Source organism: Xiphias gladius, chromosome 17, assembly GCF_016859285.1.
Source record: "Xiphias gladius isolate SHS-SW01 ecotype Sanya breed wild chromosome 17, ASM1685928v1, whole genome shotgun sequence".
NCBI lineage: Eukaryota > Metazoa > Chordata > Actinopteri > Istiophoriformes > Xiphiidae > Xiphias > Xiphias gladius.
In genome coordinates this window covers 7776708-7798320 of record NC_053416.1, presented here as the reverse complement: position 1 = coordinate 7798320, position 21613 = coordinate 7776708, and the positions used below count along the sequence as shown (strand labels likewise).

The 21613-nt window shown below is 40.1% G+C and overlaps 1 long non-coding RNA gene across 1 annotated transcript; it reads left to right on the top strand.

Annotated features, from left to right (window-relative positions):
* Positions 1–38: 38 nt before the first annotated feature.
* LOC120802348 lies at positions 39–7084 on the top strand. Its single transcript, XR_005709222.1, has 3 exons — positions 39–149; positions 6564–6690; positions 6809–7084. It is a non-coding gene; the product is annotated as an uncharacterized LOC120802348 (long non-coding RNA).
* The last annotated feature ends 14529 nt before the right edge of the window (positions 7085–21613 follow it).

Here is a 21613-nt window from a genome sequence, read left to right as displayed (position 1 = left end):
GCGTTTCACGCAGCACGGGCAGAGAAACGCAGATGACAGATAAATCAAACACAGATACAGACACTCGGTGTGGCCGGCAAGTTTGTTAAGTCAGGTACTGGTGACAAACAGCCTGGCTGGCACTCGAATCAGATTCCACACACAAACAGGTAAGAGGACTGGCGAGCGAGACTGTTTCATCCTCTGCTTGCATTTCTAAAACGCTCCGGCAAAGTGAATACACCCCACAGCCTGTGTCGGAGTCGACGAAACTGGGTAGCTAGGGGCCGGTGGGGCTCAGACGACTGAGAGCGCAGTCAAGAGAGCGGCTGAATAGCAACAAGCTCGCTGATGCCCGACCGTTGAGGCTGACATAGCTAACGTTAGCATGCTAGCCCGTTCCTAGTGGGCAAGCTGTGAGTTACCCGCGACGCTAGCGACGTTCCACCGCCCGAGACACAAACCCGTGGAGCGACGTCAATCTCGGCGAACGGGATGGACTTGCCTTCTAGATTGCATAGCGGTCGACCGCAGCTCCGATGCAAGAAAACGAAATGAAATTGAAATATCAGTGTCTTCATTGAAAAAAAGTCGGAACAGCAGCCATCTTCTTCCAGTGTGACAACAACAGCTAAACTTCCGGTTTGAGCGGCGGTGGGCGGAGCACCGGTAAGTGCCTACTTTACAGCGGATGCGTGATGCGTCTCTGGTAAATGGGGACAACTTTCTTCACACTTGTCATCGTGAGATATGGTCATATGCAAAAGTGTGGCCACCCCCTCAACAGCCCCTGCAGCAAACAGACATTAAAATTTCACCTTCACTTCTTATCTCAACAACTTTAAAAATAGAAAAAAACAAAACAAAAACAAAAACAGTCATTGTGGCATGTGCGGTGCAAAAGTTTGTGCACCCTACCAAGCCTGTACTTAGTAAACCCCCCCCTTCGCTAAATGTTAAGCATGGGGTTGGAAATATTCTGCTTTGAGGCCGTTTGGCAGCCAGTGGCATAGGAAACATTGCACGGTTAGTGGGAAAAATTGATTCCACTATGTATCAGCAATTTCTGGATGCAGATGTGGTGCAGTCAGTCAAAGTGGAAGTGAAAAGGAGCTGGCTTCTATTGCAGAGCAGTGAGCCAAAGCAGACGTCAAAATCCACTTCAAGAAACACAAGTTGAAGCTTCTGGAACAGCCCTCACAGTCCCCCGGGCCTGACCCTCCGTGAAAATCTGTGGGTAGATCTTAAACATGCTGTGTATGCGCGAGACAGCCTAAATATATCTTATAAAATTGAAGTGGTCTGCAGGAAGAGTGGTTGAAAATTCCTACATCAACAATAAAAAGTCTTTGCAAGCTGTGATATCTGCATACAACCGTATGTTGGCTTCATTCTCAAGGAGAATTTGCACATTTCTGCGATATTCTCAGATATTTTGCTCAGCAACAGTTTATAACTGCTTCTGAATTGAAGCAGTTGGCCCTTCATTAAAAAAAAAACACAACTTAATCATTCAGCGCTAGCATAAATGATGATAGTATTTGATGTTCAGTTTGCAAAATAAAAAACAAACATGACAGTAGTTAGTTATGGAGAATGAGTTGCAGTAATGGGCTCTTGATCTCAAGGCTGGATTACCGAGTGAGCCCCTGAAAGCTTCAGGTTTACTGTGTGTCAGCTTGTTTATGCAAATTTAATTGAAAGTTTGCTGGTAACGTGCACAATAACAACTGATATGAGAACTGTGAGTCCTGTTATATTACACAATCTTGAGGCCCTGTCTTTAACAGGGCCTGTGTCTCAATAATGGCTTCAAGGCCTTTATCACTAAGCTCTGTACTTATTCCTAAATAAATGTCTTAAATCATTACTACACATCGAATGTGGGGACAGGTAGTATTCCAGCAGAGAAAAACTGTAGACACTGCACAGAGCCGCTCATTTTTTTGCCCAGGGCCATAGGAGTAATATGGTTGTGTTTGACATGTATCTAGGAAAAAGGCAACCGGAGTTCCCTCCGAAAAAGCATAAATATTCTGACAAGTACACTCAAACAAAATCACGTAGAAAATCAGAGAGCATGCCTGAGGAAGAGCGATGCACAGCAACACCGATTTGAATGTGTTTTTATAATGTCATGCATCTCGTTTTTTATTACAACCACTTTGCTGTTGATCTCTCACCTCTGCCTCTGATACTGTGGGCACAGAAGAAGATTTAATCAATACTTTTTGAAAGCAAGGACCTTCCAGTGGTCTTAATGTTGTTTCTCCTTTGGTCTGTTTGGAAGCTCCTTTGTTTAGTGTGTTTGACATACCACCTGGATTCACTTACGACCAACAGACCGCCAAGTAATTAATTGAGATTATAGCCGGGCTACCAGAGTATGAATAAAGATCAACATACAAATAATAAGAGGCTAACTGGACTGCTGACCCTGAGTCAAAGTAACCAAGTCAGCAGTATTGATATTGTAGCCCACTAAAAAAAGCAAGACTAATCAGTTGGACTGTAACAGCTGCTTAAACAGTTCAGATGTGAAACTTTAGCAGCAATTACAGGATAAATGACTAAATGGAACCAATGCTCATATTCTGCATCTTAATTAGACCTAACATGTAAAGATAAAAACACCAACCATCGCAAGATTTATTGGCCAGTACTGTTGATACACAGGCTGTCAGTATTAGCGGGATCCCATGCCATACTGCTTTTAAAGTTAACTATCCAAAGGAGGGCGATGCATAAAAATAAACGAGGTACAAACAAATTCAAGGAAGATGAGTCGGATGAAAGGTGGCTAAAAAAAAATGGAGGGGTGTAGGCAACAGGAAACCAAGGAGTGAGCGGTGACTGGTAGCTATTGTTACAATGTGTTTAGTGTGTAGGCTAAGAATAGATTTGTTATTAAAAAAAGTGGCCAATGTTTCCATTTGAGTTTGTCACACAAGGTCATATGGAAATTATTCTTCTAAAGTTTTGGCACGTTTTAGAGCAAATGAGAACAAATGATTAAAACTATTTACTATATTGTATAACAGTATAATGTGTACATGTTGGTAGGCTGAAATCCCATACATGTACAGTAGGGGGAAGAGCAGGATAGGAGATTCATTAGGCTGAATGCCCAAGTTGAGCAGTCCAACAGCAGCAGCATAAAGGAAAACCAGATTCAGTAGATCTGTAAGAATTTAAAATTTCTATCGCCAATATGGAGGTGAGAAGGGTTGGCATCTACTGTAAATGTCTGTTGTATACATTAGTATACAACAGCAGTTTTTGGAGGCGTAATCTCTAAATGTTTCCATAAAGGTGTGTAGTAAATGTCCAGAGAGCAAAGAATGAATTACTCAAAAACGGTTCAGTTGTTTTCTGACTTCAGTTTGACTGCATCAACCATGAAAAAATTCTTTGAGTGCGTTGAGAAACTTGTCAATGAAAACATTTAGGATGCAATTTAAGGACGTGGATTTCACTGAAATGTTACATACGTGTATTGTAACCATTCTTGGTGTAAGCGTGTGTGAGCAGTTTTGTTTTTCCCTCTGGCTCTCTGTCTTGAAAGGTGTTCTTTCAACCTCAACATCTCAGCAGCATAAGTAGTTCCTTTATGTGGACAGAAAGGTTCTGGGTGGGGCGCAGTCAGGATCAGTCCTCACCTGCTGCACACACACGTCACACTCACACACACACACACACGCACACACACACACACACACACACAAACACACACACACACACACACAGACATCCTTTCTTTCAAGAGCTAAAAGTCCACGTGACAGGGCTTGTTTGGGGTCAGTCACATTTCAGAATGTGAGCTTTTTTTTTTAAGCCTTTCTTCTTCTCCACACAAAGGACAGGATTTCATGCGGTCAAAGTTACTTTGATTCCACATGTGTTGCTGATACTGCCAGCACGTTGTTTCTGGTGTATTGATTGAATTAAATTGGTTTACATTGCTATAACAATGAATGTTTTTCCATTGACTCAATCCAAGGGTTAGCTCTTTGGAGTGACTAATTGACCAGAAATGAGGTGTTGCTGGTTTTGACATTAGCAACACCACTTGTTGGCAGTAGTCGAATGTAACAAGGTACATTTACTCAAGTACTGTACTTAAGTACAAATTTGGGGTACTTGTACTTTAATTGAGAATTTCCATTTTAAGAAACTTTATACTTCTACTCCACTAGATCTCAGGAACAAATATTGTACTTTTAACTCCACTACATTTGTCTGACAGTTTAAGTTACTAGGTACTTTTCAGATTACAATTTTTCATACCCTTCCTGTACAGCGAAAGCCATGTATCTCCAAACTTGAATTTTTCTAACAAACTGAAGGACTAAGTATGGGTTGGGAAAACATTCCTACTTCTACTTCTGCTAAAGCTAAGTAAATGATCTTAAACCCCTCTGGGATTAGGAGGAAAAAACCTTGTCACAAAGCTGAAAAAAGGGCTGTTTTTCTTAGCTCATGAAAAACTGACTTTTTAGAGATATGTGGTTCCCACAGGACAGCGAAGCTACAAACATGATGATTTTATAGATTATGATGCATTACTGTAGATTAAACTACGCAACAGTATATAAAGTAGTTCAGATGATCTTAACCTTAACCATCTAGAGCAGTAAAATTCAACGTACACATTAATGCTGCAGTAATATTAATTTCTGAAATATCATATATAATCGTAAAACACTGAAAAGGACAATTCAACTGCAGAATGAGTAACGTTACTATTGATACTTTAAGTACATTTAGCAGATAATACTTACACACTTTTACTAAAGTAAGGTTTTGAATGCAGGACTTTTACTTGCAGTGGAATGTTTTCATAGTGTGGTATTAGTACTTCTACTTAAGTAAAAGGTCGGAATACTTCTTCCACCGCTGCTTGTTGGACTGTGATTAAAAAAAAAAAAAAAAAAAAAATTCCCAATGTCAAACTGACGGGTGACTGACTCTTTATGTGTTTAATGAAGCGATAAAATGAAAAGTTTAAGATTGTCAGCACCATCTCCGTAGCTTTTACTGCGACTGGTTTCCATTCAGGCCATTACCAAAGGACTCAGGGTGTTGTGTTGAACTGACATACATCCTCACAGTGATTCATTAATTATGTTCTCACCAATGAAGACTGTGCTTGGTTGGAACGTTGGAATGAATAAGCATATAATATTGAACATCTGGACATTGTATTTAAGAGAACCATAATGGAAAAAGTTATGAGAGTATATGTGAGACCAAAATGCATTGCGGTATTTCTGAGAAATATAGTGTCTGCATTCAGTAATGCCAGTAAGGGTCCAATTTGATTATGCTGATGACAATAATGATTATGACTTTGGGTTCTTTGTGAAACTTTTTCCTATGAAATATATCTCTCTCTTTTGATTTCACAGAATGTCATTCCTCAACTGCAATGTGCATCCTCATCAGCAACAGAGAAAAATGCTTTTTTTCGTGACACGAAGACCCGTCTGATAACACGTTTTGACTTCTTTTTCTTATTGGTGTTGAAGATGCCCTGGACAAATGAACAAACTGATGAAAGCGTCAGTATGTATCAGAGAGCTGTGCTCAGATCAAGGCAATATGTTGGAACTATTTTCGCAGCGATGCTCCTCCCCTGACAATTCATAAATGACAGTTGAATGCTATGAACCCTGAACTTAATCCCTGCGTTGCAGCCGTGTGGCGAAAGGTGCAGGATTTGAGGATTTTGAATAATCCTGCTCTCCATTATAAATAGCCTTTTGATTGCAATGTAAACAGCTCTTGGTTTTCACAAGTTCATCCAGAGTCAAGGCCTCAGGGGAACAGGAATTGTCTAGAGTACAGATTTGTACAGTAATCACTCAAGGCCATTTTCCATGTTTTTCAAACAAATATATGCCGTTAACTGCCTGTGTCCATTATTTCAAACAAATTCTTTTGTATTGTTGCTGTGGATGCTGTAAGTGAGCTTGACAGTAAGGAACCTTAAACTAAATGCTGCAAATATTCTATTGCCTTGAAATCATCGTTCTTGCCGTTTCATGAGCAACTAAAGGTGAACTAACAACTAACAGTTAAGAAAACGACATTGGTTAACTGGCTTTCATTCACTTTTACTTTCCTATTACTCTAATGTATTATTCCAATACTCATTTGGAAACCTACTCTGACTGTTTATCCATTTAATAGCTGCTCTTACAGTCATTATTAGTGGACTGGTAAGTAGAGGGGTTGAGAAGTGGTCCTTTATACTTCTCTACTTGCCAACATTTTCTTCTGATGAGCCATAACGCCTGTAACTAAAAATAAAGAAAGAAATAGCTAAATTATTAATAATATCATATGTTAGTAATGAGTAGTGAAAAACAATCAGATGAGTTTCCAAATTCCTGACAGGCAGGCTTTTTAGCCTAAGCTATTGTAGATGTTCAAATCCAAAAAGTGTTGAGGTGTGATAGATCAGTCTCCATAAAAAGCCTTTTAGAACCATGTTGTTTTGTTTACAGGATACGGGGAGGGACTTTATCCAGATGCGGTCATTACGTTGCTTTGCCATGAACTCTGGTCATGTTTTTTTCCAGTCCGGGATGCCCTATGAGAGATACACACAAGCGTGCACTGTGGATAGAGAGGGAGATGGGAGATGGCAGACAGCCAGCGGATTATGAAATATAGCAGGGTGCGTGTCTGCGTGGGACTGATAAACACGTATGTCCAGTGGAAATGGGAGAAACAAATTCTTCACACAGTGTTGATAGGTAGCTGGCATAATCATGACTATACTGCACCCATATCTCATTTTACTCTCCCTCCCTCCTCTCTTTAGTCCGTCTGTTCTTCATGCCTTTATCACCTTGATGGACGTGGGACCTGGAAACTGTGGGAGAGAAGACTTTTCCATCTCTGTCTGTTTATTCTCTTGAGCGAAGAGATGTGGACCGCAGCTGTGTGGGAGTTCACAACAACCTCGGCCCAAGTGAAAGGATCTCGTGATTTTCCAAATTCAAAACTTTTACAGGCGGATTGTCAGATGAAATAGCTCTCTGGAGGTTGTCACGTTTCAAAGTGTCTGGTGCCAAAAGTATAAAGGGCTAAAACTTTATGATGTGTTACATTCATACCTCCATTTTGTATTTGCTGAATGTTTTATACATTTGCTCTTATCATAAATTAACATTTTAAGTTTAGGAGATGGAAAAGTAGAAATGAAACATAGAAGCATATTAAATGTAAAACTTTGATAATGCTAATTAATATTTAATAGGCAATTTCTGTTTATTTTTATTTCAACAAATGAACACATGGTGCTCGCACAAGGCTTGGAGATACTTCACACAGTTCAATGACACCCTAAAAGGTCCCCACTAAATGAATTATTTAATATCTTTGACTGAGCCAAAATTAGTAGCGCAGGTTAAAAATGACTCATTATTTAAGTCTCTAAAAGTAATAATATCTTCAGGTTGTATTCCCACTCACACTAGTGCTAATACTAGCTTTCATGCATTAACTCTCAGCTGTCAAATTCACTTATCATCATCTCACATCCTGATGAAGACTTCGCAGAGAAAAGATTAACCGGTCAAAAGTGCGGACCCATGTAGTAAAAAACGTGAGATGTATATTTTTACTTTATCAATGGCGGAAATACTAACACCTTTGTGGTGCTGAGGGCCGCCGCTCAGTAGTTAACAGGGTCCAGTCGTGGCCCTAAGGGGATTATTGCTGCATATCTGGATTTAGCACACTATTAGCTTGTGACCCAGTTATTGTTCCAAATAATGAGCTATTCTGTCGTGGTGTATAGGATTACAGTACTGAAGAAAAATCTCATGATTTCACATGGGAGAGGAGACTTACAGAGACTTGGCCAGTAGCTGTAGTCAGACAATGGCTCTCTCTTTATGTATCTGCTTGAAATCCAGGGTATATTTCTTCTATTTGTTTTACTCCATTGTCTGACTCGGTTTTACATTCAGTACTTGCTCAGTAAGGCAGATATGGGAATATGTTTCAAGTTGTGTATTCAAGCAGAGTTGTTTGGGGACCCAGAGAAAGTAGTGTGTTGGTAAGTTATAATTATGTACAATATGGCGAATCAGAAGGGAGAAAGAGGTAGGTTTTCTAAAGGCAGTCTTCAATTATGCAACTGATCTAAGGTTCAAAGGCCTCTGCTCCTGTAATATTTTCTAAAATCACATAGAAATTAACCCAGTTCTTCATGTGTTTCTTTAGCAGCAGCAGTCTTTCTCTCTGTGAGGTCCAAGCTTACCTCATCCATCACAGATGGGAGGCAGAGCTGAGAGGAAGAGGGAAAGATGGAGAGAGAGAGAGAGAGGAAGAAAATTGCTCTGGTAATATGCTCGAGTTCAGACATACACTTCCCCAAAGGCTCACAGGAATGCCAAAATTCTCGGCATCTCATGCTTTGTTCAGGGTAAAATCTCTATATTTGGAAACTGAACTAGGTCAAGGTCAGGTTTTAGTCCCACTGAGATAACAGCTGGATCTGTCTTGTGACCCGTGTGTACTCAGTCCTCCATGTTTTGACCAGAATCGAGGTAATGAAAGATCCTGGAGACGTGTAAGCAGTTTAAATGGAGTAGTACATATCGCCACTTTCTGTGTCCAAAGTGTCCAAAAGCACTTCTCCGCCTTTTTCTCCCGACAGACAAAAGTCAGAATTCCCATGGCTACTAGAGGGCCTTGCCACTTGAACGTAAACATTGTGGTTTTGGGGCATTTGTTGAGATGGCGGATGCTGTTGTATTTCCTCAGAGGAAAGTCTCATTATTTTTGTTGTTTTGGCCATGGTCCCTACCGATAATGAGAAGATTGTGCTCACTAATTGCTGAAAATATGCTAAAATATTGCTAAAATATGAGCAGTCAGACAATAAATTAAAAAAAAAAAAAAAAAACCCTGGTTAGCTAAAATTATTTGGCAGTGAAGGCAAAGGCAAATGGTATACCTTCAGTTCCTTGTTCAACTTTGAGGGATTATAACTGACGTTTTAGATCAGCTAGCTTTGCATTAACCCCAAAATAATCTGTCTCAACAGTTGGTTTGTTTATAGCCTGTATTATTGACTATACCGTTGCAACATTGCTGTGTTCCAAGCTCTCAGCTGTTAAAATGTTATCAGAACTGACAGAAACGATGGAAAAATCTACAAAAGCGAGGGACCTATACTGGTGCTGGAGGACAAGCAGTAGCTTAGGGCTTCCCCTCTGAATTTTTGGGGATGGTAAGAACAACCATATCGAGTTACTCTGAGCAACACTTAAAAAATTATAAACTATAAAGAGAGGGAAACTTGAATTTAAGACCTGAAGCTCTGGCAGTTGCCACTCTTGCTTGTAACAGCTTGGTAGCAGACTCTGTGTCTACATTTCAATTATGTGACCTTTGGTAACTCTGCGGCATTCCCTGTGGTTAGTTGCAGCTTCGTATACCAGAGCCCAGCGGCTTTTCGCCAAAATGCGGTGATTCACTTCCAGATAAACATCACAAGAGCTGCCAGATGAGTTAGACCAAAAGTGAAACAGCAGGAATAACCAGAGGCAATTAGGGGAAGGGGATGGGGGCGTGAGGGGCTGTGATGAGAACAGAGTTTACAGTGGATAGTTCTGTCCAAACCAACGAACACTGTTTGATGTTAATGAGTTAGCACGGTGTGGTTGCTAGTCTCGGATGTATCTCCCCTGTGGAGCCATAAACAACAGCCTTGATTGATTCACTGTGTAATGAGGTCTTTACTGGCTGACTGAGCAGCTGTTTGCTTTGCCCTGTTTGCTTTACTTTGTGTTTTTTTTTTTTTTGCAATCAAAAGTAATACACAACTGTCTTATCACACCACTTAGCATTGTGATGGTTTTAATTTCTTACAAAAACATAAAAAATACTATAGATATTCAAACACATTGTATTATATAAAGAGAAAGAGAATGAACAGGAAACATAGGGCTGAAAAGTCGTATCCTGCTACTGCTGACTGCACTTCAGTCACACTATCAAATCAACAAGTTGAAATCGGTCCGTGTTAAATCATCAGCTCCTCTTCCTTTGTCTGAAAATGAACCCACTGCTGCAGAGAGAGAGAGTGAACTGCCCGCAGGGAAATTTGCTGGAAATGAGCAGACACAGATACTTTTTCAGGAGTGGGGACGCAAATTTTCTGTCAGCTAACTTTTACCTTTACTTTTTATGTTTTTCATAAGAAGCATGGCTCAGTTTTAACTCACAACGTGTTGTGTACATACACAATGCGCACGGGCTGTAGCTAATAGTCACTGTCTTTATCTGGAACTGAATCTGACTCATATACAATAGATTGTTGCAACATGACCGACATGTTCTTCGCAGACCACTTTGGCCGCTGGCATGTTGAAAAATGTCACACACAAATCTACAGATTGCACAATCGAGGAAAAATTGGCTGCGAGGGGTGAGGCTGGTGATAGCAGCCCAGATAGTGTTCGGATAAAAAGGGAGCTAAAGTAAGTTTAGAACAAGACATAGTACCTTAAGGACCTCTTACTAATATAACCTTTTTTTTTTTTAGTTTAGTGTGTAACATGGGGGGGGGGGGGGGGGGGGCATGGTTATGTAAATGTCTCCCAATGGTGACAGAATGAAAAGGAGAAACATGAGACATTAAAGGGCCGCTCCACTGCTTTTTACAGTTTACCCATCACAAAGAGTACTGATCAGCCTGCTTCATCGTGACACTCTGGAATTGGTCTCGTAAACTATACCTTTTCAAGCCTGTGTTATTGTTTGAGTTGGTGAGAAAAACCAAAAAATTAGGGTTCTTCAACTCCTTACGAAGTACTAAACACACACTTACAAGAAAACAAGCAATAGCAGGTGTAGAAAAAAACAGCATGAGCTGCTCTGGTGATCATAATGTTTTAAAGAAATAGGGAGAGAGGCTGATTTTTCCTTTGTGTCATGGACACAAAAATAAGGCCACCAGCAAGAAATCACATAAATAGAAGTGCTGAGTCTTTAAAAGTAGAGCGAAAACAATGGCTCTTCAGCACCTTTTCTACTGAAGGCTTCAATGTTTTTGATTTAAATAACCTCATCACAAGTGCTTTACTGGGAAAGATTAGTTCTGCCAAGCACCAGTCCACGAGACATTCACGTACATTCTGTGGAAGGCTGACGGAAGTCATAGCAAACAAAGGAGATGAGAGTGAAGTTCCTCGGGGTTTAAGTTTGGTGATGAAGGAGGACCGCAAACAATTTCACTTTGGCAAACATTGTAAAGCAATTCACTTTATTAAACTTTTCACTCTAATCTGGTGCCAAGAATCAAAACTGGATGTGGTTTAAAGTACAAAGAGATGATATAATGCTTTATTGTGACATATTCAAATGTAGAGTACACCATACAACCAAAGACATGTCAAAATTTCCCTTGAATAAATGTATCCTGAAGTGATTTATGAAATAAATTATATACAACTGACAAAGAAAAGTACAATAAAACCTGGAAATACAAGTGTAGGCAAACTAGGTGCTTGTTCACTGGCACCAGTGATAATTCAGCCACAGAAGACTGACCTTTTAAACCCTCTTACGGAAAAAAAAATTGGAATAGGTCTTAAAGGTTAGCGGAATGTATAGCTTTAATTGTGATGGTCGCAGCTAAACAGGCGTGCAAAGCTTTTGTCCTTCAAAATGCACATCAGGGAACACCACACTCAGCAAGTTATCAGTGAGTCACGCTGAAGTTTGAGTTGGCTTTCGTTACAAAGTTCTATCCAGTTTTCGGTTTTTTCTTTGTTTCCCTCAGGGCACTGTTTGTCAGAGCTTTTATTTATTATTGCAAAAGGCTTTAATGGTTTTAATTTGAAATGTCTCCAAAACTGACTGTATCTGTCTCTGGGTAAACCTTAGACTTTGTGTCATCACACTGTAGCATTTCACCCAATCTGATAGCTGGAAATAGAGTGTGTGTGTGTGTGTGTGTGTGTGTGTGTGTGTGTGTGTGTGTGTGTGTGTGTGTGTGTGTGTGTGTGTGTGTGTGTGTGTGTGTGTGTGTGTGTGTGTGTGTGTGTGTGTGCGCAGGGGAGTGGAGGAGAGAAAGCCAGGAATCATTTCAGACCCAAATGGCCCGACAGGACAACACAGCATGAGATGTTGGCCAGGGGAAACACACAGCGAGCCAATGAGTGAACACATGTCCTGTATTTTCCAATGCAGTGACAACTTTACTCCATTAGCGCTCTGCCCACTTTCCCACCACAATTGTCTGAGAGGATTAACTGGACATTTGGGACACATGCTTGTACAGCACCTGCCTCGAATTCAGCAAATGGAAAGTGCTATCATGTAACTCAAATGGCAACGAGTGTGGGACTATTGGCCTCACAGAGAGTCTTGAAATAGTGATGATGTGTGTCCAGAAAACTCAGATCATGGCGAGTACATTTAAGTTGGGGGGAAATCATTAGGTTCAGAGCTGTCGATGAATGAGCTGCCGAGTGTTATATTCCGTTTCGACACTAAGAATTAAAAAAAACAATTGATTAAACAAAGCAGTTTAGCTGAGCAGCCGCCTGGCAGACATTGCATATCCTGGCCTTTATATTTCTGCACCACTATATCATGGCACAGATTGTTGGGTTTTGTTTTTCACAATTCCAGCTACTGGCAAAAATGTTGTGAAGTTGGCCAAAACACATAGACTAAATGGCTCCATAAAGTTAGAACAACTGACATAGGCAGAGTTTTTTTTTTTTAACATTTTGCAAATGTTTAGATTCCTTTGATTTAGTCGCCTGCAGGTTGAGGAGTTCACGGAAATGCCAGCTGAATCTGTAGCAGATGAAGTTGCTTGAAATGTGACATAATTCCGGCTACTGACGGTTGCACAGTGAACACTGTTTTTGAGGAACCCCCAAACATCTAGAAAAAAATCCTATGGGAACTCTTTTGTGAGAATAAAAAATGTGTTAAAAACAAATTGTACATATTTGTATGAACTCCAATGTGACCTGCCCTTTTCCGAAAAAGCTGACACAGTTCTACTGTAAATGACTCACGGTAAAATTAACTTTTTAATGTCCTGTTTCAGCATGTTGAATAGCAAACTGTAACTCCCTTTAGTCGCCATCTTTTTTGGCCTGCAAAATCACACATGGTGCAGGAAAAATATAAGCAGACAGACAAAACATCTGCTGAAGTCAGTGTGGTAGCTATGTAGCATTAAATTATTCTATCATTCAAAAACCTTCTGTGGGATTTAAATGTTTTTCCTCCTGGTCTTCCTGCAACACTCCTCCAGTCCTCTTTTATTCTGGCTGCTTTCTTTTATTTGCTTTCTTGTTTGAATTTTCTATTCGTGCTGAATTGTAAATGTTTTTGTTTTTTTTATTATAATGCATTAGGATTAATATTAACATGCTCATTAAGACTGATATGAAAAGTCAATTAACTCAACACTAAAAAACCCTCAACCAAAACCCCAACCCTATAACAACCTTATTCTTCTGATCTCTTTAATTTTGAACACATTGGCTTTTGAACAAACATTTCACTGGATTTATTTCACACAAATGTCAGTACAATAACAAAAGAGCATTTGCATTATTAGAAACAGTTACAAGGAAGCTTTTTGACTTAGCATTTGTGAGCTGCATCAAGGTTTGAAGGTCAAATAAGGCGAGCACCACCATAATAACACTGGATAGGAACCTTCAGTGTCTATAAAACATCCAGACAGCTCGCGGTTTGAGTCTTTCCTCAAGGTTCCTGGCTGAGACATGTAGGTCAGATCTTGCTGTGAGAATGATCTACATTTGCCTGCAGCTGCTGAAAGCCTGAGCTTTCCTTTCCACTCAAACCTCAGAACTCTCAGCCCTGTGAAATCACTGTTTTGACCCCCTCGGCATGAGACTGTTGCTTTCATATCTTTTCCAAGAATACTGCTTACCTGCTGATTTACTAGTCTGTGTTGGGGGATCAGACTGAGGATGTAAAGGAGGTTTAGACAGCATTGTACTGAATTACTGTCACTGTGGTATATAGAGTATTATTACTGTATCTGGTGAACAAGAATGACAAGCTTATAAAAATAGCTTTAAACTATTAGAAGCAGGCCAAATGTCATCCGAGTCTGGATTTGCGGCTAGATTTTCTTTTTAAAATAAACAGAAAAATCCTACAATTAATCCGTCTATATGCCTTTGGCTTTGGCTGTCTTATGTAAATGTTAACCCTAAAACCACTAGTCGATGCCTGACAAACTCACACTATGAACACCTTGAGGCTTCATGTGGGTAAAGGCACAACCAAAAGTTGAACTGCAGTGACAAAACCAGACCCAGAAAAGTCTCAACAATGACCATAAAACAACGATACTCTATCTCGTTTTGTTTTATACTTTGATATCATTTTTCCATTTCACGTTACCAGCATTTCCTCTGATAGCCTTGGCTGTGATGTGCCCTTCCCCGGGTGACGGAGGTGGAAGCCAAATTGCTGGTGGGGAATTTAAATCTGTTTGGCATTAGTGCTAGGTTACCCTCCGACTCCTTTCATTAGAATAATGAATACTTCCTCAGAGAAAAGTGTTAAAATGATGGGATGACACTTAGGCATGCTTGAAGGCAGCCTCATGGCCTGCCCACGCAGGCATATTCAGTCACACGCGAAAACACACACGTGAAACACACGGGCAAAGTCACTGATTGTCTGCTTCCCTGCATGGAAAGAGTTCTCTGTTATTTGGAAATTGAGGCATTTTATGGTAGTAATCGGTGAATTACCTTTAATCACTTGTGGGAATTAAACACAGAAATTGGAGAGTGGAAAGAGCTGACACGGAAATCTCCTAGATTACGACAAAATGTAACTGTAAATGAGCTGGATATAGCTTGACCTTCGACCACAGTGTAAGGTTCACATACAGGTGGAATGACCTCAGGGTGTCACTGATAGCATTGCTATCCACCTGAGGTGATGAGAATAAAGACAACGTTGGCCTAAAACTGTCCGCTCAAAAATTGGTCCTGCATGGTACAAGAGATTTCTATACAGAACTTTAACTCCAGGCTGATTCTTAATTCATCAAAAGCTTATTTAGAGTTGGGAATTAACTGATACATCTGCCCAAGCGCTCTAATGGTTTGATACTGGCACTAGCAATCTGTTTTACTCCATCGTGTCTCAGAGGGAGATGCTGCACATTTACTCTCAAGTGAACCGGCAAAATAAAAGTTTCAATTTGAACCCTACAATAAGCTCACAAAAATGAAGCCAAAACATCATTAAATACCTCTTAAAGGTTATTGCACCAATTATTTAAAATCATTTTTACCAATTCTTTTCTAATTTTACTTTATTTAACAATGAGGTCTCATTTCACAATGTTGAGGTAAGCTGAGGTCACGTTAGCCGATCTGTCAAACCTTGATGCATTCACTAAGCTACATTTCCCAGTAGCCTCTAACCTCTGAGTTTCTTGTCATTTTCCACAAAAGGAGATGTTCTGTTGGACAATCTTGGTCCATTGCGGATGGAATAAAGGTCAATATCAAGAGATAAGGAGGGCAGAAAAGGATCCAATTACTTCTCTCCTAATACTCATTCCGAAAGCTCAAGTCTAGGTATCTGCTAATACAGAGTACTGATCCGACACCAGTGTCCCCTTTTTTCCTTTAAATTTCACTGACATTGGAATAATTTTGGAATGTTAGCTGTGGCACTAAAGACTGAGCTGTTAACGCACGCACCATTCAATGTAGCTGACAGTGGAAACACTGAATTTTATTATGACACACTGACAAATAAACCAAATCAGTCACATCACAGCCGATAACCGACCCAGTTTTGGTACTGATGAGCAGGGAACATGTAAATGAGGCTGAGGGCAATGTGAACAAGAAGACAGAGGGCTGACTCATGGTTCCCTCCCTTCTGTTTCGTGTTAATAAGCCTGTGGATCAAGAGGACTCAGCAGTCAGAGAATCTCTCTGGGGCTGGTGTTTATGTTGCTTCCTTGTCTTGCGTAACGTTGTACCGTGGGATCCAGAAGGGCAAGTGCCATAGAGGGGAAGAAATGGACAGCAGGGATGCAAACGCCCGAGGCACCAAAGAGCAGCAAGAAAAATAAACATGAAAAGCTTTTTCTAATTGAAATTGAAAAGCAGAATGCTTTGCCACTGTAAGCTGCATAAGCTTAGTTTTTGTGGTGCTCCACTAATCCTCTCTAAGGAGAAAATTGTATGTTTTTTGTTGTTAACTTCACAGAGATCAGGGTCAGATACAGAACAATGCTGGACAGTTATTATCTTGTTTAAGGGCGTTTTCGCTGCATGGGTGATTTGTGTCACAATGACTGTAGGTTTCAGTAAAAACCACTGTTGGTCTGGAAAAGTCCTTGTAAAATGTGGAATAGTTAGTTCTTGCTGAGCCAGCAGCAGGACTGATTGATAGGCTCTGAATTACAATTGGGAGCAACAAATTCACAGTTGACATATGAGTTCTTCTTGTGTGCGGCACGATAATTTGGCAAGGAAGTAATTATTATCAAACACAGACTGTGCCGATATATTGTATTTCATTTTCTCCAGATCTCTGGTGTTTGAACAGGAATTGCAACTTCACAAGATCACAATGAGCTGAAGCCAGGGCTTTTCAGCATCTCACACCACCTCTTCCCAGTTCGGCACTTAGTTATTTATCATCTGGTTTATATCGGTTTATAAGTTGCAAAAAAATAATAAAAATAAAAAATACCTTTTGAACACTGCAAAGTGTAGCCAAAAAAAACCCTGGGTTGCAGTGCTCGGTGTTGCTCCTGTGGGGATGTAAAAAAGATTTATAAGTGGTGATTACGATACTGCTGATAATGCCATTGATTGTCATTCAAGTAATAAAACACAGCTTTAGTTTGAGAAACGCACGCCATAACATGCGTACACTCACACAAACATACACTTGGATGGGGTAAGTCCCTAGTGTCTCAGAGATAATAGACATCCCTCAGCTTCCAATCCATGTCTTTCAGTTCTTGCACTCTCATTTGAACTTAGGGACACTCCATTAGCATTCCACCTCCTTCTCTCTCTTACTGTTGCCAAACATAAATCCTCTCAGGTGTGTATTCGAGAGGGGGACTCGGACATGAAATTTAATCCGCTGGTGTCTGTGTGTGTGTGTGTGTGTGTGTGTGTGTGTGTGTGTTTAGGTCCATGACACGGAGCCTATCACGCTAGCATGGCCCGTGTGAGGACTTCAGCTAACTTGCTTGTGGAACTATTACACGTTAGTTTCATAACAGGTTTAACAACAGCCATCACATTTTGATTAAGGAAGAAAAGAAACATTCATGGGCATAGGAGGAGAATAGAAAAATTTCAGTTCCAAGCAATAAAAAAACCAAGTAAAAACAAAATAAAAAATTTGAAGAAAGCTATAAAAGCAGTAAACTGGTCAATTAAGGAAAAACAGAAGAGTCACAGTGTGTTCTGTGTATGTGTGTGTGTGTGTGTGTGTGTCGCATTCTGTTTACTTTGTGTGTGGCGCAGCGCTCAATACATCAAACAGTGAAAGCATACGGTAGTGATGAGAAAGCTCTGTTTGCACAGTAAATAAACCTTGAACCCTCCTTATGCACTTTAACTCCGCTGTAACATAACCACACCTGGCCAAAAATGCCATGACTGTAGACACACTACCAGCAACAAAACCTAGTGCGACATGGATGGAGTCTGATTTCTGGCATGTACATGCTTGTTTGCAAAGCTCATAAATGGCCTGTCATTTTCCGTGTTTGGTCAGAGCCTGTTTGATGCCAAACCTCAAACGGGGATGATATAACTTTGCATTGTACTGATTAAAAGTTATTAGATGTTAAAGCAAAACTCTGACACTTGTGGGGAAGAAAACAGGTTTCGAAATGCGGAGATGAGTACCATGTACAAATTCACATCTAAAAAGTATTTTTTACTGGTTCCCATCAAGTTACTTTTTTCTAAAAACTGAAAGTCCATATATAAGCTACAGTTTTTTCCAGATTAAATCAACGATATGAGCAACATGAATATCTGCAAGTTTTAGAGGGGCTGGTAGGTGAAATTTGTTACCCCTGGAGAGAGCCGGGCCAGCTGTTTCCCTCATTTACAGTCTTTATGCTATGCTAAGCTAACTGCTGGCCTTAACCTTATATTTAACAAACTGATATGAGAGTGGCATAAACCTTCTCGTCAAACTCTCAGCCACAGGTCTAATACATGAGTTTCCCAAAATGTTAAAGGATGAACATACTAAATTAACTGTCATTTTGAAATCGGACATCATGTTTCAACATGGATTAATAACCCAAGAAAAAACTTAGTTGTAAAAGGGTCAGTTCACCCGGTTTCATATTTTCCCACTTACCTCTGATGGTGTTGATCCATGCCCGTAGTTTGAAAAATGACATTTGAAAAACTAATAACTGTTATTTTGGATAATCGCAAGACCCTGATGTCGACGGTCGTAGGGGCGGGGAGTGGTTCCAGGGAAAAATTGTCTACAGTGAGGACCTGAACTTTGTCTCAGGTGGGTCGTTGATTCTGGACACAGACACTGCTGAGTATTTCAAGTGTATTTCTTTTCAGTGGTTTGAGCTCTGCAACAAAACAAACAAAACAAAAAACCATTAACATCAGCTGTATTCGGTTGGCTGCAGAAACCTAATAACCTTAGTAGATTAATCGAACTTGTCTACATGGCTAGAAACCAGCGGAGGTGAGAACATTTCTTCGTTATGTCAATGAAATGACCCTTTTAATCGACATTTAATACCTTCACTTAGTTTTACATGTTTGGAATGATATGTTTGTACTTAATCACCTAAAGTCTCTAGAGTTGTCATTAATGACTCATTTAAAAGTAATTTGTCAGCACAGTTAAATCAGAGCCAGTGTTTTTTGCGCATATTATTCCTCACCTTGTTTAGTGTTTACACTAAGGAACAGTACCTTTCACTAAATCACTCAAAGATGAGCTTTACACAGTTGTGTGCGTCATTTCAAACTCGTTTATGACTTTCCCCACAATTTTTCCGTGGATATTGTTACCACTTTTGTACAACTCTGTACAAATGTGCTTTTAAACTGAATACTTAAAACAGTAATTTGAAAGCTGAGAATATAACATCAGACCTGGCCACATGCTTTGGTTAAGTTCTCCAGATGTAGACTTATGGTTCCCCCTTCGTCTTCATCATTCCGAGTCACTAAGTGGGCTCAGCAGTTGAAGTCTGTTCTGGGCCTTACTGTTCTGGCCTTGTGTGCCCCCGTGTCTTACATAACCATCCCCAACTGAACAGACTACAGACACTTTGCCATGGTCAACAGGAAAAAGGCAAGAGGAAGGCAGTGAGCAATTGGCCAACAGATTCTCAAGACAGTAAGAAAAAATTCCAGGAAGGTCAGAGGGTATATTCTGGGATATTCAATTCAGTTCAATTCAACTCAGTTTTATTTATATAGTGCCAAATCATAACAGGGGTCATCTCGGGGCACTTTTCATGTAGAGCAGGTCTGGACCACACTCTTTATAGTTATAATATATTAACAGGGAGCCACCACGATGGCTGGGTTTTTATCAAATGTGATGCTTGGATGCCTCTCAGTTTGAGAGATCATTCGGTAGAGAGTAGCGGTCCTCGCACTGGGCACAAATGAAACTACAGGTTTTGTGAAATGTGTTTTTGTTTTGTTTGACTGTCACTCCACCCGGATGTTTGAGCTCCTCCTCGCGATTGACACCGGAAAGCTGTGTTCACCTCCATCTCCTGAGGGAGGAAAGTTTCTCTGTGCCCACCTTAAACCTGCGTTTAACACGTGCACGTACGATTACGCAGGATTTTGTGACAGCGCAAATAGTTTGGTAGCCAGCTCAAAAAAAAAGCAACTTACCCAAGAGTGGTGCGGAAACTTGACACCTCCTGTGCACATGCTGAGGACTGAGGACTTTGCTGTTCATGTTTTATATTTCAGCAGTTTTTTATTTTGATATACAGCATCGATGCAACATTTTCTGCCTAATAATAGATAGTGTGGAGTTACTTTTTAGAAAAAAAATTTAGAAAAAATATGTATACAGTATATATTGGAGCCAGTACATTGCACAGATGTTTTTATCAGGCACTCAGCTTTAAAAAAAGATCCACTATCTTATTATCGTTCCGTCTGGTTTTTACAGTTTGAGCTCCAGGGCACGTGGCCAGTAACCAGCACTTAAAAAAAGAACGCTTGACTGATGGAAGCTGTGACTCAGCCCCAAGTAACACGGAGACATCACCAGTCAATCTGTCTGTCAGCGCAGACTCTACAGCTTCTTATTAAATACCTCAAGACAACTATTATTAATACTTATCACGTGTTAAGTGAACTCAAGTGTAATAAGTTTACACAAAAATGTTTGATGATGAATGCCTTAATTTCTTCATGTAGGTGTATACATTATTATAAAGTGTACCGTGAGTAAATCATAGGTTTATGTCATTTGAGAAACCAAACAGCTTTTTCTATTGATAATCATTTTATTCACATTATATTGATACTGATGTGGGTTTATCCAAGTCATACTCCGGTCAAGTTAAGACACAGTGATGTCTCTCTATCTTCCTGTAGGTTTTAAAATTCAGCACAATCATTGTTGGATATGGAGGGAACTACGGAGCCTCCACAAATGTAAAGAATTTTGGAATTTTAAGTAAAATCAATTAATTAAAAAAAAAGAAAAGAAAGAAAGAAAATCATTTATTTCCAAAATGTCAGCTTTTCATGAGGTTATATAAATTGCCCCGTTTTCAGCTGGCAACAGTGCATTTTTCAGATAATCCAGTAGGTTTTTGAATGGCGTAATTATTTTAAGAAGTGGGAAAATTGTCTCAATCCATAAGGCATCACTTGATCATTTAGTTTTTTAGAAAAAAAAAAAATCAAAACTAAGTTTTAACTGGGCCGCAATGAAAATAACTAACTACTTCAGCAACAAACATGCATGTTTACATTGGTGTTCATATATTGTCACTTCAAGTTTCCCCGAGGCTCTGACTCCCAAAAGAACAGTAAGATTTGTGAGCCAAAATCTGCAAATCAAAAGGGTCTAAAAAGTAACCAATCAAATTCGGCAGATTAATCACATCAGTTTATGGAGAGCACATCTCCATATTACACAAGCTGTATGTAGGAATTTTTTTCAGCCGGTGCATCTGGCTCACATGAGTTACGTTACTACCAGTGGAGTAGGGCCAGTGACGGAGCTTGTGGGCTGCGTCAGGGCTGAGTGCGGTGCTCTGTTTGAAATGGGATAAGCCTCACTGGGCTGGATGGATTCGAGCATTCACACAGTTAAATTCACACTTTCTGGAAAGTATGAATGATTCGAAAAATAACAAAAACACAGTGGGCACCAGTTAGGTGCTCGGTGTCAGCAGCCAGTGTTTTGATTCATGCCGCATCACAGAACATCCACCCTCCGCAGGAATAATAAGCTGGCACATCCTGTCAGTGCTTCTCTAAATACAGTCCTGGAAATACGTAACTGCCTGCCATCACAGCGGAGGTTAGGGGGTGTGCGGTGGATTGGCCAGTAGCCAGCTGGCACCTTACCGGAGCTG